The 15,358-nt window shown below is 45.3% G+C and overlaps 1 protein-coding gene and 1 long non-coding RNA gene across 25 annotated transcripts in view; one reads left to right on the forward strand and one right to left on the reverse strand.

Annotated features, from left to right (window-relative positions):
- LOC146406854 (uncharacterized) overlaps nt 1–5,774 on the forward strand; it is a 5,931-nt gene extending 157 nt beyond the window's left edge. The window contains exons 1-2 of the long non-coding RNA XR_014816652.1: nt 1–835; nt 2,819–5,774. The exon at nt 1–835 is cut by the window's left edge and continues 157 nt beyond it. This is a non-coding gene — a long non-coding RNA (uncharacterized LOC146406854). The remainder of the gene's footprint in view (nt 836–2,818) is intronic.
- The window catches only part of NEDD4L (NEDD4 like E3 ubiquitin protein ligase), a 374,906-nt gene that overhangs the window by 227,673 nt on the left and 131,875 nt on the right, over nt 1–15,358 (reverse strand). The window lies entirely within an intron of this gene.

Genomic DNA, 15,358 nt, shown 5'->3' on the forward strand with positions numbered 1-15,358 from the left:
AAAGGGGCCTGGGAGGGAAGGTCAGGGCTTGGTTTCTGATGCTGGAGAGCCCGTGAGGAGAAATAACTAACTTCTGCTTCTATTCTGCCGCCCAGAGAGACTGGCAGAGTGCAACTGTATTCATTAGAAAGCCAAGGAATGAACTGCCCGGATTGCAAGACTAACACATAAGGATTCCTTGTGAAGCGACAGCCTTCACATCAGTCCTGGTATACATATGTGTTTACTTACCACCATCACTTAGGAGTAGATGAGGCGGGTTGGTGTAGACACTTGCCCATTCCCTGTCTTGGAAGGTCAAGAGCAGAGACTACGGGACGTGTGTGCCACAGTCTTGGAGAGGGCCCTGGGGCTGGATGCTGTGCAGGCTGTGGTCACTGGACAAGGCCACACGCAGGAGCCCCAAGACCTGACCTGCCTCTACCTGCAATTCCAGGTCAACTGAATCAATCTTTTCAGTGAGTCCTGACACCAATACATTTTTGAAGCTCCCCTAAAGCACAGCCAGGCGTGAGAACCCCTGGTTCTAGGGTCTCTTTCAGCTTTCACATTCTATGTATGTATTTTGACTTGTATCTCTTTTTCCCTGTAGGTGAGTGAAGAGCTGATGGAAGAAAGGAGAAAACTATGCACATCAGATGCTAGGCCTAGCCCTAACTGGACCATATCCCCTCAGTGAACATCACCTATGAAAAAAATTAAGTACAATGTTTACATGTAGTGAAGCTCACTAAACTTCAATCCTAGTCATGTAGTTTTTTTTGTTGTTGTTTTTGGGTTTTTTTTTTTGCCTTTTTGCCTTTTTGCCTTTTCTAGGCTCCTACGTCATATGGAGGTTCCCAGGCTAGGGGTCTAATCGGAGCTGTAGCCACCGGCCTAGGCCACAGCCACAGCAACACAGGATCCGAGAGCCGCATCTGCGACCTACACCACAGCTCACGGCTACGCCGGATCATTAACCCACTGAGCAAGGCCAGGGATCAAACCCACAACCTCATGGTTCCTAGTTGGATTTGTTAACCACTGCGCCACAATGGGAACTCCCCTAGCCATGTAGTTTTTAAATGTCTGCTTTATTTCTCTTGTGGTTTACAGCTAAAAAAAATGTTGCTCACCATTGGGTTCTACAGGAATGAAGTCACTAACCCCTGCCATCCGTGACCTTTAACACATCCAGAAAAGAGTTCAGGATGGAAATCAGGAACGGAGCGCTCCATGCTCTGGGAAAAACTGGCAGAACAGGGCTTCAGAGAGCTAAGATATTTTCAGGAGAAAATTTTATGAGCTCAATTTCTTCCATCTTTTCATACATAGAAAAGGGCCAAAATCATAAATGGAGACACCTGCTCCTTGTGACTGGCAGCAACCTTCTACCGAGACATACGCTTGGTTGCACATACTCCAAAATCACATATATACTGTTGGCCCCTCCTGCCTCTTCAGAGCAGTTCCTCTGAGCTACCTGAGAACAGAGGCCATCTCCCGGGCTACGGTCCTCGCAAATACCCGAACAAAACTGAAACTCATAGCTCTCAAGTTGTGTGGTGTTTTTGTTTCTTTGTTGTTTTTCAGTTGACAATGAGAACCCTAAGACTTTTTTCCTTCCTAACCCTTCTTTCCCACCCCCTCTAACTACCTGACTTTCCATGAGAGGCTGCACTTCTCCCCCAGTTTCGTGTCCCCCCCATTCCCCACTCCCTACTCCTCAATGCAGCTGAGTGACTTTTCCAGGAATGAGTGTAGAAACACAATGCTCTGAAGAGAACAAATGTGAGGTCATAACATAGTTCCTCCAGGTCACGCAGGCCTGTCTCAAGCCACCTTAAGTGAAGCTGAGAACAACTGATCAGTGAAGACCACCAGCCACAGAGACAGCAGAAGCCTCACAGCACTGGGCGCTGTGCCCAGTCCTTCCTGCCCAGAACAATCCTGTCCACTGTCTGCTGCTTAAATTCCTTCCAAGCGTCTACTACCTACCTCAGACATGACTTTCTTGCCTGACCATGTGAACATGAGTTCTCTGCCTAGAAGCAGAGAACCAGGGATCTGAACCCTTTGCCACATCAGGACCATCAGTGACCTTCATTCTCTGCTGGTGGTGTAGACTAGTCAGTCCCAGCTCATCCCCATCCCTTAGTTGTTGGAGTGAGGGTGGGGGTAAATGCCAATGGCCAGGCCTCACCCCAGACCAGCTGGGGCCAGGCCAGGGCGCCCCAAGGCCTGGCAGTGAGGATGAGAGCAAAGTCTGTGCAAACTGGGGTTGAACCCAGCTCTGCCACTTCCCTGCTATGACTTCAGGCGAGTCACTTAACCTTTTTGATCCTCTGTTCTTCTCATCTGGAAATCACAAGAATAGTTTCTATCTCCTAAAATTGATGCAATGAGTATGATTTAATTATAATGCATAGAATCACGATGTCTCAAAATACAATAGGTCTTAGACTCCACTGCTTCATCCATAAATGACAATAACGAGGGCCAGAGATACCTATGGGGAACGCAAAGAGGAAATGAAGAGAGGAGGGAGTGTGAGTCACTGGGCTGGATTTTTTTTTTTTTTTTTTTTTTTTTTTTTTGCTTTTTTGCTTTTGCTTTTGCTTTAATATAAAAGGAGTGGGAGTTTCTGTCATGGCTCAGCATCCATGAGGACGTGGGCTCAATCCCTGGCATGGCTCAGTGGGTTAAAGATCTGGCCTTGCCGTGAGCTGTGGTGTAGGTCGCAGATGCAGCTCGGATCCCGCGTTGCTGTGGCTCTGGTGTAGCCTGGCAGCTGCAGCTCCACTTAGACCCCTAGCCTGGGAACCTCCATATGCTGCAGGTGCCGCCCTAAAAAGACAAAAAAATAATAATAGCATGAAGGAATCATTTTTGCCACTATAGGTCACTTTAAAGATCATACACTCCCCTCCTCCCAGGTCAGGGGTAACCCAATAAAAGGCAGGTCCTCAACTCTGCCAGAGCCACCCTGTCTCTCTGCTATGAATGGGAGCCCAGATAGAGGAAACTTGGCTGAGAATCAAAGCAGCAAAATAAATAAATAAATAAATAATAAAAGGAGAGCGTGGATGAGAGCACAGAGCTGATGCTGACATTGGGACACAGGTTCGGGTGTTTTTTAATGGACACTGGTTATTTCTAATCATTTCTGATTGCATCAAGGAGCAAATGCACATTCTTGTATCCCCTTCACTTCACACATGTGCAAGTGTATCTTCCAGATAAAAGAACAGAATTGCAAAGTGCTGGCTCTCCCCACACAGGGACTTGTCATTTTGGATAAATTTCCAAATTGCCGAAGGTTATACCCACTTCTTCATAACTCTCCAATAAGAGGGTCAAGGGGAGATATTTCTGCGAACTCATATCAACATATTGCTATTAAAAATTTCAACTTTGGACAAAATGATAGCTGAAAAAGGTCTTTATCATTAGAGTCTGAATAGCCAATTATTTTATTATAAGTGAGGCTAACTATCTCAGTATGTTTCTCTCCGGTGTTCCTTTTCTCTGGAACTGTCTACCCGTATTCGTTGCTCTGTGCATTTAGCAATTACGTTATAGGTTATGGATCGCTTTATTAAATTGTAGGTCATCATTATATAATAAGAAAAATCAGCTCTTTTTGTGCGATAGAAACTGGCAATGCTACCCCCAGTTAGTATTTTTTTTTTTAACTTTCTCGTGTGTTTTTGGCCATGCATACTCTTTAGACATATTCAGTCTGGTCACTCTTTGCTTCCTATTTTTTTTGTTGTCATTGAGATGAAACCCCTTTGAGCCTCTTTTTTTCCCCCCTTTTTGGCTGCCCCTTGGCGTATGGTATTCCCGGGCCAGGAATCAGATCTGAGCCACAGCTGCAACCTATGCTGCAAGCTGCGGCAATGCCAGATGGTTAACCCACTATGATGGGCTGGGGATCGAACCTGCATCCTAGTTTGCAGAGATGCCACAGCAGGAACTCCTTGTGCTTCCTTTTTTTTAAAAAAAAAAAAAATTCTTAAGGTCTGTAGCAGTTCTTAATTGCTAGTTTTAAAGTGTGTATTGTACCCTCCCTTTCCAAGGTATCATTCCTTTTGAAATGTGGTCCCAGCAACTCCCACTAACTCCAGGCTCCACAGTAGAAACTTACAGGGAAATGAGTCTTATTTGGGCCACAGGCTTTAGTAGGATCACCCCAGGCTCCTCCCACTACAGGCCTCCATATCATGCCTGTGGCCTCAGCATAAACTTGTAGTGAGCTGCTCACTGGCACTGACCTCTAACAATTAGCATCACTGATTAGAGACTGCTGACAGAGTGTGGTTTCTTGTCATGGGGGACAGGTGAGCAGAGCTTAGAAAAAGAACATCCTCTTGTACCCAAAATACAAGTCTGAAAAACACTTCTTGAAGACACGTGCTAATCCTTGAGAGAAACTTTAAAAACTGACCCAGCTCAATCAAAACTACAATGAGGTTATTAACTCACACAGGTCAGAATGGCCATCATCAAAAAGTCTACAAATAATAAATGCTGGAGAGGGAGTAGAGAAAGGGAATCTTCCTACGTTGTTGGTGGGCATGTAAATTGTATGACCACTATGGAGAACAATATGGAGGTTCCTTAAAAAACTAAAAATATAACTACCATATGACACAGCAATCCTACTCCTGGGCATATATCCAGAGGAAAGCATAATTCAAAAAGATACATGCGCCCCAATGTTCATTGCAGCGTTATTTACAACAGGCAAGACATGGATGCAACCTAAATGTCCATTGACAGAGGAATGGTTAGAGATGTGCTGTACACAGACAGACAGACACACGCAAATATTACTCAGCCATGAAAAAGAATAAAACAATGCAATTTGCAACAAGAGGGATGGACCTAGAGATTATCAAACTGAGAGAAGTCAAAGACAAATATCATATGATATTATTTATATGTGGAATCTTTAAAAAATGAAACAAATGACCTTATTTACAAAGGAGAAATAGGCCCACATAGAAAACAAACTATGGTTACTGAAGTGGAAAGATGGAGGGGGAGGATAAATTAGGAGTTTGAGATTAACATATACACACTACTATACATAAAACAGATAATCACCAAGGGCCAACTGTATAGCACAGGGAACTATACTCAATATTTTGTAAAAAAAAAAAAAAAAAACAGACCCAGCTCCTCTAGAAAATCTCTGTGATCACAGCTCTACAAGTTCAGCAAAGCCTCCGGGTTGATCCTGGCAGCACCTCCATCGAGGCCCCAGCTCCACACTCAAAACCACCTAGGAGGCTGCTGATGGGGAGCAAGCACGAGAAAGCCGTGTCAGGGTTAACCACACCTGACCTCACAACCTTCCACCCAAGAGGTGAGGGCAGGTTCTCAGAGAAGGGCGACACCCAAGCCAGGCACGCCCAACCTCTCGCCAAAAGTCCCTGCTACCAACATATTCAATCCTGAAGGCCACAGGACACAAGCCTCCTTCCCTCGGGTCACTGTTTCTTCTTTCATAACTCATTTTTACTTTCCATAAGGGGGAACTTGGAGCTCTTTTAACATCAGAAGTTGAAGCAGAAGTTCCCGTTGTGGCTCAGCGGTGATGAACCCGACTAGGGTAATAAGGACTCAGATTTGATCCCTAGCCTTGATCAGTGGGTTAAGGATCTGATGCTGCTGTGGCTGTGGTGGTGGGGGAGGTGGGGGCGGCAGCCGCAGCTCTGATTAGACCCTTAACCTGGGAACTTCCATATGTTATAGGTATGGCCATAAAAGACAAAAACAACAGCAAAGACAAAACAAGAAGTAGTTGAAGTGACTAAAAGAGACTATAAAAAGGGAACAGGGTAGCAGCAAAATTAAAAAAAAAAAAAAAAAAACCAAATTTATAGGTTAAAAAAGGTTTTTGCAAACTTAGAAGGAGCCCAAGTAAAACTTAGGTCATTCCCATTTGAATAAACAAGCTTAAACGGTATCCACAAGGGCAGGAAACAGTCAGCTGTAGCTAACAGGCTCAAGAGTGCAGTCAAGAGCTGTAAAGGAACATTCAGTCAGCTAAAGACAAAGCTACAGAAAGAGCTCCTGGCAAGGAGGGGGCACAGCAGGGTGAGAAGCTGTGGCTCAGGCTGAAGGTGATGGCAACCATCCTACCTCAAGAGCACAAGGAAAGGTGACATGATCATGGACACCCAGCTAAGGATTCGCTAAGTCCCATAAGCACATCTGTCTGGGCAAATGTTGGCACTGAGGATGGAGCACGGTACAGGCAACCTTCATCTGGAGCATCATTTGTAACTGGTGGCAACAAGGTTACTGGGAGGAAGCCTCCTCCAGCCAGGACTCCCAAAGGCAGGGTGCCCGGTGGGGTGGAGGTGGGGACGTGGGGGTTGGGGCATCGTTCAAGGTGGCTTCCTCTGCCAAAGATGAAGAAGGAAAGGGCTGAACGGGCAGGGACCCTAAGCTCCCCTTCCGCCCTGTGCCTTCCACAGCACATGTTGAGAGGGCTCAAAAAATATCTGAAAAATCAAACTGCAAGAGTCCAGCTACAACAGGAGTAAGGGCCACTGCTACGGACGAACCAGGACATCGTTTCCAAGCCAAGGCCTAGCTGCTCTGGACCTGAAGCAATGAGGACCCGCCCTTCAACGTCGCAGCTGTGGAGCATTCTCCTGGCCATAGAAAACACACCGCCCATAGAAAAAGCTAAGACAGAGATACAGATGATGACCTGGAAACATCTCCCCAGGGTACTAGGGAGTTCCAAACAAATTAACAGAATTGGACAGGGTCATTCTCTAGTCTCCCCCACCCTTACCACACAAAGATCTGGGGGTGGGGTGGGGCTGAGGTCTAAGAGTCTATCTCAGTAAGCCTGGGGCGGAAGGCAGAGGGGGACTTTTATTTCCTGTCTCTTATCTGTCTACTGAGATATCCACAATAAACACACAGTTTCCTATGTCACTTAAATATGTCAATTTCAAAGTAAACACCCCACCCCCATCTGCCTTTCTCATTACCATACTGGAAAACTTTTTATGAGGTGCTGCCCATTAGCCCTGCTGGGGACATGGCTCGGATCATCAGTGTCGAAAAATGAGACACGTGAACATGGGGAGATCTCGACAAGGCTCTTTACTTTTGCAGAAGGACGCAGGTACTGCGAAAAGTGCAAGCAACCTAACAAAGGACCCTCCCCTGTTTATCCCTAATGCAGGTGATTTACCTGTCCCCTTCCCATTGGTCAGGTAGGGCATACATTCTTCCGGGTTGGCTAATTTGAAACAAACTGTTAACTGGGAGAAGAGGAAGAGAGGGAGGGGGGTCCCAGGAGGGTGGTGTTTCAGCAGAACCCAGAGCAAAATGGAGTAACCAAGATTTCCTTTCCACAGCCCTGCTAGGGTTTCTCTTTTGGAAAAAAAAAAAAAAAAAAAAGGAACAGGATTGATTCAACTCCCACTGAGGGACTCTCATGCCCTTTTAATACATTCTTATTTAGTACACTCTTATTATTTCAACCCCATTTCAAGGCCCTGCTTACAGTACTGACAACCCATCGGGCAGAGCGACATTTCTTTTGCCATCCTCACTGTTACAAGGGACACGCTACTTAGTCCACCCGCAAAGGAACCTCAGATTCATTCACACCAAATGCCCAGGAGAATAAAATGAAGCAAGAGGAAAGCAAAGCACAGGGAAAGAAAAGACCCACAGGGACAAAAACATCTCCTCTGAGAACAGTTAACACCCCCTGGAGGGCTGGCTGACTCTGTAGCCCTAGGAGATCCCATCTCATCTATCTTACTTCTCTGTCCCAAAGAAGTATCATTCCACTTAAATGGCACCTTCTTCTCAGCTGAGATGGTTTGGGGCTTCTTCTTGTTCATTCACCTCTTTGCTTTGGAGGCTGGCTTTTCTCGGGGGGGAGGTGTCCAGAAAAAACACACAACAAAAGTCGTATTTGACTCATGTCTCAGGACTATGAGGGGCTGTCACTGAGAACACTATCTCATGAGAACACTCCTGACAGCCCTAATACATCCAAATGTCTTCAATCGAAAAGAAAATAAGCTATCTTAATACCATCACAAACCGACACACACTTTTCTTCCTAACTTTTCTGTCCTACTGAAAGCATTAGCATCTTTCCTCCTGGTTTTGTGTTTTGTCAGTATTTGCAGACATTGAGAAACAGCAAAGGGAGAAAAAAGAACATTGTTACAAAGTGAGCAGGTAAATCACCAGGGTCCTTTTCCTCAGGGTCTGAGCAACTCTTGCTCTGTTTAAGTAAGTCCGTGGTCAGAATTCCCACTGTGGCTCAGCAGTAACAAACCAACTAGTATCCATGAGGATGCAGGTTCGATCCCTGGCCTTGCTCAGTGGGTAAGGATCTGGCGTTGCTGAGGCTGTGGTATAGGCTGGCAGCTGCAGCTCCAATACGACCCCTAGCCTGGGAACCTCCATATGCTGCAGGTGTGGCTCTTAAACAAACAAACGGAAAAAAAAAAAAAAAAAAGAAAAGAGAGAGAGAAAGACCTTGGCCGTAACCTCTCCCCTCAGACAGGCTGCCCACGAAGACTCATGACCCTTTCTCTGGCCCCCAAAAGAATTTCATCCAAAACCCTCAAGCATACCTGAGAGAAAACTAGCCAATCTTGCATTTAAAAAAAAAATTAAAATTGCTGCTGCTATTGTTCTCTGAGGGTCACTGTCATCAATCTGAAAAGCACTGCTGTCTACATGCATCATTAAAAATTTAGCTGCAGGGAAGAGATGACAAGAGAAAAATTAAAAACCTTTCCTAAGTCTGTTTTTCATGTCATGGACTGCTTTCATTAACCTCTCTGTAGTGCTAAAAACCCCAACCTCAGACAGAACTATATGCCAGGGATATTATTTAATTTCCAAAGCCAAAATACGAATAGTTTTGAGGCCATCCATGCTTGTTTCCCACATTAGCATGGAGAGAGGCAACTCTTTGTTGTTTTGGTTTTTGTGTTTTTGTTTTTTGGGTTTTGTTTTTTTTTTTGCTATTTTAGGGCTGCACCCATGGCACATGGAGGTTCCCAGGCTAGGGGTCGAATTGGAGCTGTAGCTGCCGGCCTACACCACAGCCAGAGCAACTGGGGATCTTAGCCTCGTCTGCAACCTACACCACAGCTCACAGCAAAGCCAGATCCTCAACCCACTGAGTGAGGCCAGGGATTGAACCAGCATCCCCATGGATCCTGGTTGGGTTCGTTAACCGCTGAGCCACAAAGGGAACTCCAGAGGCAACTCTATATTTTTTAAGAATGTCAGCCTGGAGAGCTCCCGTCATGGCACAGGGGAAACGAATCCAACTAGGAACCATGAGGTTGCGGGTTGATCCCTGGCCTCGCTTAGTGGGTTAAGGATCTGGCATTGCCATGAGCTGTGATGTAGGTCACAGACGCGGCTTGGATCTGGCATTGCTGTGGCTCTGGTGTAGGCCGGCAGCTGTAGCTCCGATTCGACCCCTAGCCTGGGAACCCCCATATGCCGCGGGTGCAGCCCTCAAAAGACAAAAAGAAGAAAAAAAAGCCTGTAAATTCCTCTCAGAGGAAACAGAATGAGCTGTGAATTTCTCATCCACAGAAATGTGAAACTAAAAATGTACTAATTTCATTTTGTCTTTGGGTCCATACTGGACCCTCATTTGAAGAATTTCATTTCTTTCCAATATCAGTTAATTATTCCTTTTTAGTCTCTGGCATTTTATTCTGATTTTACAAGTTTAGGAAACTATTTGGCAGGGAAAGGGAAGGAAACGGAGGGAATAAAGTTTAATGATAAATACTCTAAAACCAATTATATGTAAAAAACATGGATTGCTTAGAGGAAAATCATTCATTCCTCTGTATAAGCGTCACTATTTGAGAATGATTTAAACACCTGCCAAAATAAACAAGATTTGAATTTTAAACATTTAAAAATTATTTTTAAAAAGAACTCCAAAAGATTATTAGATTTGAATGCTATTTTAAGTCCAGAACAAAAATGCACCAGATGATCCAGCCACCAGAGGGAGCTATAATTCTCCCATACACCTGAATGGACACACAGAAAGAGCCGCCATTCAGAAGGCTTCGTGTTTAAGGATGCTTCACAATTCCTCTCCTCCAGTGAACTTTAGACGACGGATAGAGGGGTTAAAGGCGAGGCACTTCTTAAAGGCAACTGCGGAAGCTTTTAAAGGAAGAAGGAGCTAGGAGTAATGTGGCATATGCTAGCAGAGGCTTTTTGTATTCTTAAAATGTATAACTGAGTGTTGTAAACCATTAGAGTCTTAAGGATACAGACAGAACAATAAAACAAGAAACTATGTAATGAGAGGATAAGGAAAATGGGAGCAGGTACAAATCACTAGGAGAGTAGAAAGGCAGGAAAAATAAATTCAGCTTGGTTGAGGGAAGGGCTCTGAGAACCCAGGAGGCGTGAGGAATGAGTATGTGCCATCATTTGCTAGGTATGTAAAAAAGGGCGGGGTGATGGCTATCTTGGATTATGGTGGCCCCTGTGTGTCACAGGTAACAGTCTAGCAAAGTCCCAACACTGTGCACTCAGTGTGACCACTGAGTGATGTGCAAACGAAGCAGGGACCCCCGCCTGTGTAAGGTGGGCACGGAGACAGGGAAAGCTGCCTGGGGGGGCCATCTCACTGGGAGTCATTGTGCAAACGGGGAAGAGGTAGTCAGCCATCCTGGGTGCCTGCAAAGGAAGGGACTGAGCATAGCTGCTGGGGGAGGCCAAGGCCAAGGCCAAAGCCAAGGCGGGCTGCACAGAGGACACTGGAGTCAGGGCTGAGGAGCCAGGACCTTGATCCACCGCAATGAGTAATTAGTGAAGGGCTTGCAGGAGCGGAATCTGGTCGGTCTGAAAGGAAGCATTCTCCAAAAGTGCAGAGGGTCGGGGAGAAAAGGGCAGACAGGGAGAGGCGAACCTCGCTGGGGAATCCCTCCACGCAAACACAAGAGACCAAGCAGGGCTGGAGGAATGACATGGCCAAGGACAACTCACTGGTCCCTAACCTGGATGCCTGGATCGATCATGGAGCCACTGGCTGAGAAAGACTAGTTCAGAGAAAGGACAAATATTTTGGATATTTCAGGCCAAGAAACTGTTTTTATTTTGTTTTGTTTTGTTTTGTTTTTGCAAACAAAAGAGCCTGACTGAGGTATATGGTCACTCAAGTCTCATTTCTTGCACATGATGGTTCGACTACATACTTAATAACAGAGAGAAAATGAAATCACACTGCAGGGAGCCAGCAACCCTTTCTGGAAGAGAGGAATTTGCAGGTTTTTCTTTCACTGTCCAGACTGTGCAGGTAATACTGAAAATCACTTGGGATGGGGGTGATAAATTAGGAGGTTACCATATATAAAACAGATAGTCAACAAGCACCTACAGGGAACTCTACTCAGTATTCTGCAATACCCTCTATGGGAAAAGAATCTGAAGGAGATGTCTATGTCTAACTGAATCACTGCTTACACCTGAGACTAACACAACACTGTAATTCAACTATAACACACACACACACACACACAAACTTAAGGAATAAAAAGAAAATCACTTCGACAAAATTAAAGCGAACTCCAAGAGTTGTAAGTGAGAGAGAATATGCAACCAGCACGATCATTTTCTCACTAGCTAAGTGGGAAAAAAGAGAGAAAGAAACTGATAAAGTCATGATTCATCCATTTTGATTTCTTCCCAGTTGCCCTCAAAGTTGAAACGCAGTATTTCTTTCAAATGTTTCTCTGCCTTCCTACCCTGAAAGCCTAATTTCGAGCATCTAAAAAAATATAACAGAGACGTGAAATGATCAGTTCTCCGAAAGGGTAATAAGCACAATACTGTACCTGTAACCACCAAAGATAGACACACACACAAACCTTAACAGCATATTTACGCCTGATCTCTGTGTGCCAGAAGCAATGTTATCACACACTCATTAAGGGGCAAGGCATATTTTATATCACTTGTGTTGATATTATACAGTAGGAATGCCAGTCCTTTTAATTATTTACTGAGGAGTTACACATTGCAGATTCCTTATCAAACATTACTTGCACTAAGGTCATAAGTTTAAGAAATACTCGGTAGAGAAAAGAGGCAATATTTTAATGGCAACACACAAGTGATGTGACTGCATCTGCTGGGATGCATGTATATTCCACTTTATTTCTTATTCATATATTTATATTCAAAGCAGTGAGAACTAAGACAAAAACACTTTACAGTGGCATTCGTTCGTTGACTTTAAGATTCACAGTGCATATCTAAAATGTTTCTTAAGCCGTATTTCAAGCATGCTACCCCTTGAACAGAGAAAAGGGGGAAAAAAAAAGAGGAAGAAGAAAAGCTACTGTCACATCAAGGAACCCTACTCCCTCACGCTCAAAAAGTCAATACTGGCTGAATTCCTTTCTGTCATTGACCAACAAGCAGCTCAATGAAACAGTTTAATCTGGAAATCATGACCAAATAAGACTGGCATTCCCAGTTCTAAATACATAATTTGTAGAGATTCAATAGCTCATACTCTCAGGGGCTGGCAAACCGTGGCCCATAGGCCATTGGTACATGTCCTCGCCCACTCATCTAGACACTGTCCTGGCCACTTTAGAGTTATCTCCAGAGACCATTAAGTCTTGCAAAGCCTCAAGGATTTACCCTTTACAGAAAAGCTTTGCTGGTCCTGATTTGGACGGCCTGTAGCTCTTAGAAAAGGTTGTGTTTACAATTTAAGAAGCTGCCAGCTTGGTTCATCTTCGAAGCAGTCTTAAAAACTTTATTTTCTTCCCCCAGATATAAACCCTAAAGAGAAATAATTTAATGAAGATTTCTTAGAAGATACAGTAATCCAACATATTTTTGGATCTTAGAAATAATACTTTGGGGATCCAGAGATAGGCATCTAAAATGGATTCTGGATTGTGTGTGTGTGTGTGTGTGTGTGTGTGTGTGTGTGTGTGTGTGTGTGTGTGTGTCTGAACCCATGGCAGGCATGCAGAAGTTCCTGGGCCAGGAATCAAACCTGAGCCACAGCAAGGGCACCTTCGCAAGCCCCCCCCCCCCCCCCCGCCCCGGCTCTGCCACTGAGAAGGGGCTGCAGAGCCTGCCGCACTCCCGTGGCCTACAGCACAGCGGGACCACTGAGAGACACAGAAACGCCCCCCTATTCCTTTGGTGAGAAAACCATAGCAGCAGACCTCTGCCACCCCAAATCCGGCCCTCTCTCCATGTATCCCTCCTGGCTATGTTCCTCAAGGCCGGGTTGTTAGCTCCATTTCTGTAAAATAAATATTTTCTTCATTGTCTTACACGTTTCAAAATGCTTTCACTTCTGACTCATCACAATTGGCGCCATTCCCTTCCTTCTACTTCAGCTTCTCACATCCTTTCCCACCTCCCCCCAAAAGGGAAACCGTAAGACAAATATAGCATAAACTTTAGGCTAAAGCAAGTAAAGCTATCGGGGTGAGAGGTGGGGGACAGAGGCAGCTGAGGAAAGGAGGAGGAGGGAGAAGCCTGGGGGAGACGTGGGCCCCCAGTCCACAGGGTGGTAAGGCAGAGGACCTGAACTTCACCATTCCCCGGAGGCAGCCTTGGCTTCGCACCCCCACTGGTGCCCTTTGTAATGAATGACATCAGTGGATTAAAATACTGCCCACAGCTCTTCAGCTGCTTTTGGGGGGGGGGGGGGGGCTTTTTCTAGGGCCACACCCTCAGCATATGGAAATTCTCAGGCTAGGGGTTTAATCAGAGCTGTAGCTGCCGAGCTGGCACCACAGCCACAGCAATGCATGTTCCAATAGGCGTCTGCAACTGACACCACAGCTCATGGCAACGCCGGATCCTTAACCTACTGAGCAAGGAGGCCAGGGATCAAACACCCATCCTCATGGATACCAGTTGGGCTCATTACCACTGAGCCATGATGGAACTCCTTCGGCTGCTTTTTAATTTTTCCATCTTCTCGGGCTCCATCCACTCTGACCAGATGAACAAAATTTATCAAAAATCTACTATGCGCAGGGTGTCCTCATCTTCCTGGAACACATCAAATTCTCTGCCCTGGAGATTCAGTGACCAGAGCAGAGGATAAAATTGAGGGCAAGATGTCCTGCAATTTTCCCTCCACTCTGCTAAACCATGTGGCAGAGGCCAGGCTCCTTAGATGACAGATGCCAACATATCTATGTATCAGGAGTCAAAGCAAAGGAGAGGATGCTGAACAGGTGATTCCATTAACATACCATCAGGGAATGGTACATAAATGTGGCCCATCTACTTCATCCCCTTATTTACCCAAGTTGGAAAGACACAAAGGCCAGTTTCCATGGGTATGTGTGTGTGTACCTGTGTAGATATATATGTATATATATATTTGAGCCGCAACAGGAACTCCCCATGGGTATATTTTTAAACTGATCAGATATTCCCTGCATTCTCAATTAGTGCAGACTCCAGCATAGCCTCTTCAGTGAGTCAAGATCATTCTCAGTATCCATTCTACAGCACTGGCTATGGGACAGTGAGCCTTGGGGCCTCACACAGAACAGAGACTTGCTGGCCCTGGGCACTGACCCATTTGCCACATCCCATGGTTCCATCTGGGAAACCTGGTGGCCTGAGTGGTGTGCAAATAATGACTGACTGTTTTGGCTTTTGTTTTGTTTTTTAGGCTTCACCTGCTGCATGTAAAAGTTCCCGAGCCAGGGATCGAAACTGAACCACCAGTAGTGACACTGGATCCTTAACCTCTAAGCCAAGTGGGAATTCCAAGATTGACATATTTTAAAAGGATGTGGCATCTATTCAAAGACTGAGAGGTAAACACAAAGAGATAGTAAGTTGAGTGGCTGCTATGAAATTAGAAGTTTTTATTTGGGAGGAGAGGGTTAATACCCTTTAACATCATTTTAATTTGGGGGTCAGGGGGGTAACAATTAGAATCAACAGCCTCAGAGTTCCGCTTGTGGCTCAGCGGTAACAAACATGACTTGTATCCATGAGGATGCGGGTTTAATCCCTGGCCTTGCTCAGTGGGTTAAGGGTCCGGCGTTGCCATGAGCTGTGGTATTAAGTTACAGCCTTGGCGTGTATCTGGTGTGGCTGTAGCTGTGGTGCAGGCCGGCAGCTGCAGCTCCAATCTGACTCCTAGCTCAGAAACTTCCATATGCCGCACATGTGGCCCTAAAAAGAAAAAGAAAAAAAAAAATCAACAGTCTGAGAGCTGGGGGTTCTGGGTTTCTTGCATGAATAACATGAGAGCTCTTATGTGCAGAGATTTTAAGACAAATACTCTTTGGCCCAGAGGCCATTAATGTTGCTGTTATGATTTGCAGCA

Source organism: Sus scrofa, chromosome 1 (genome assembly GCF_054392235.1).
Source record: "Sus scrofa isolate SSC_HxYL_T2T_F1_AM1 chromosome 1, Sscrofa_HxYL_maternal_Yorkshire_Landrace_v2.0, whole genome shotgun sequence".
NCBI lineage: Eukaryota > Metazoa > Chordata > Mammalia > Artiodactyla > Suidae > Sus > Sus scrofa.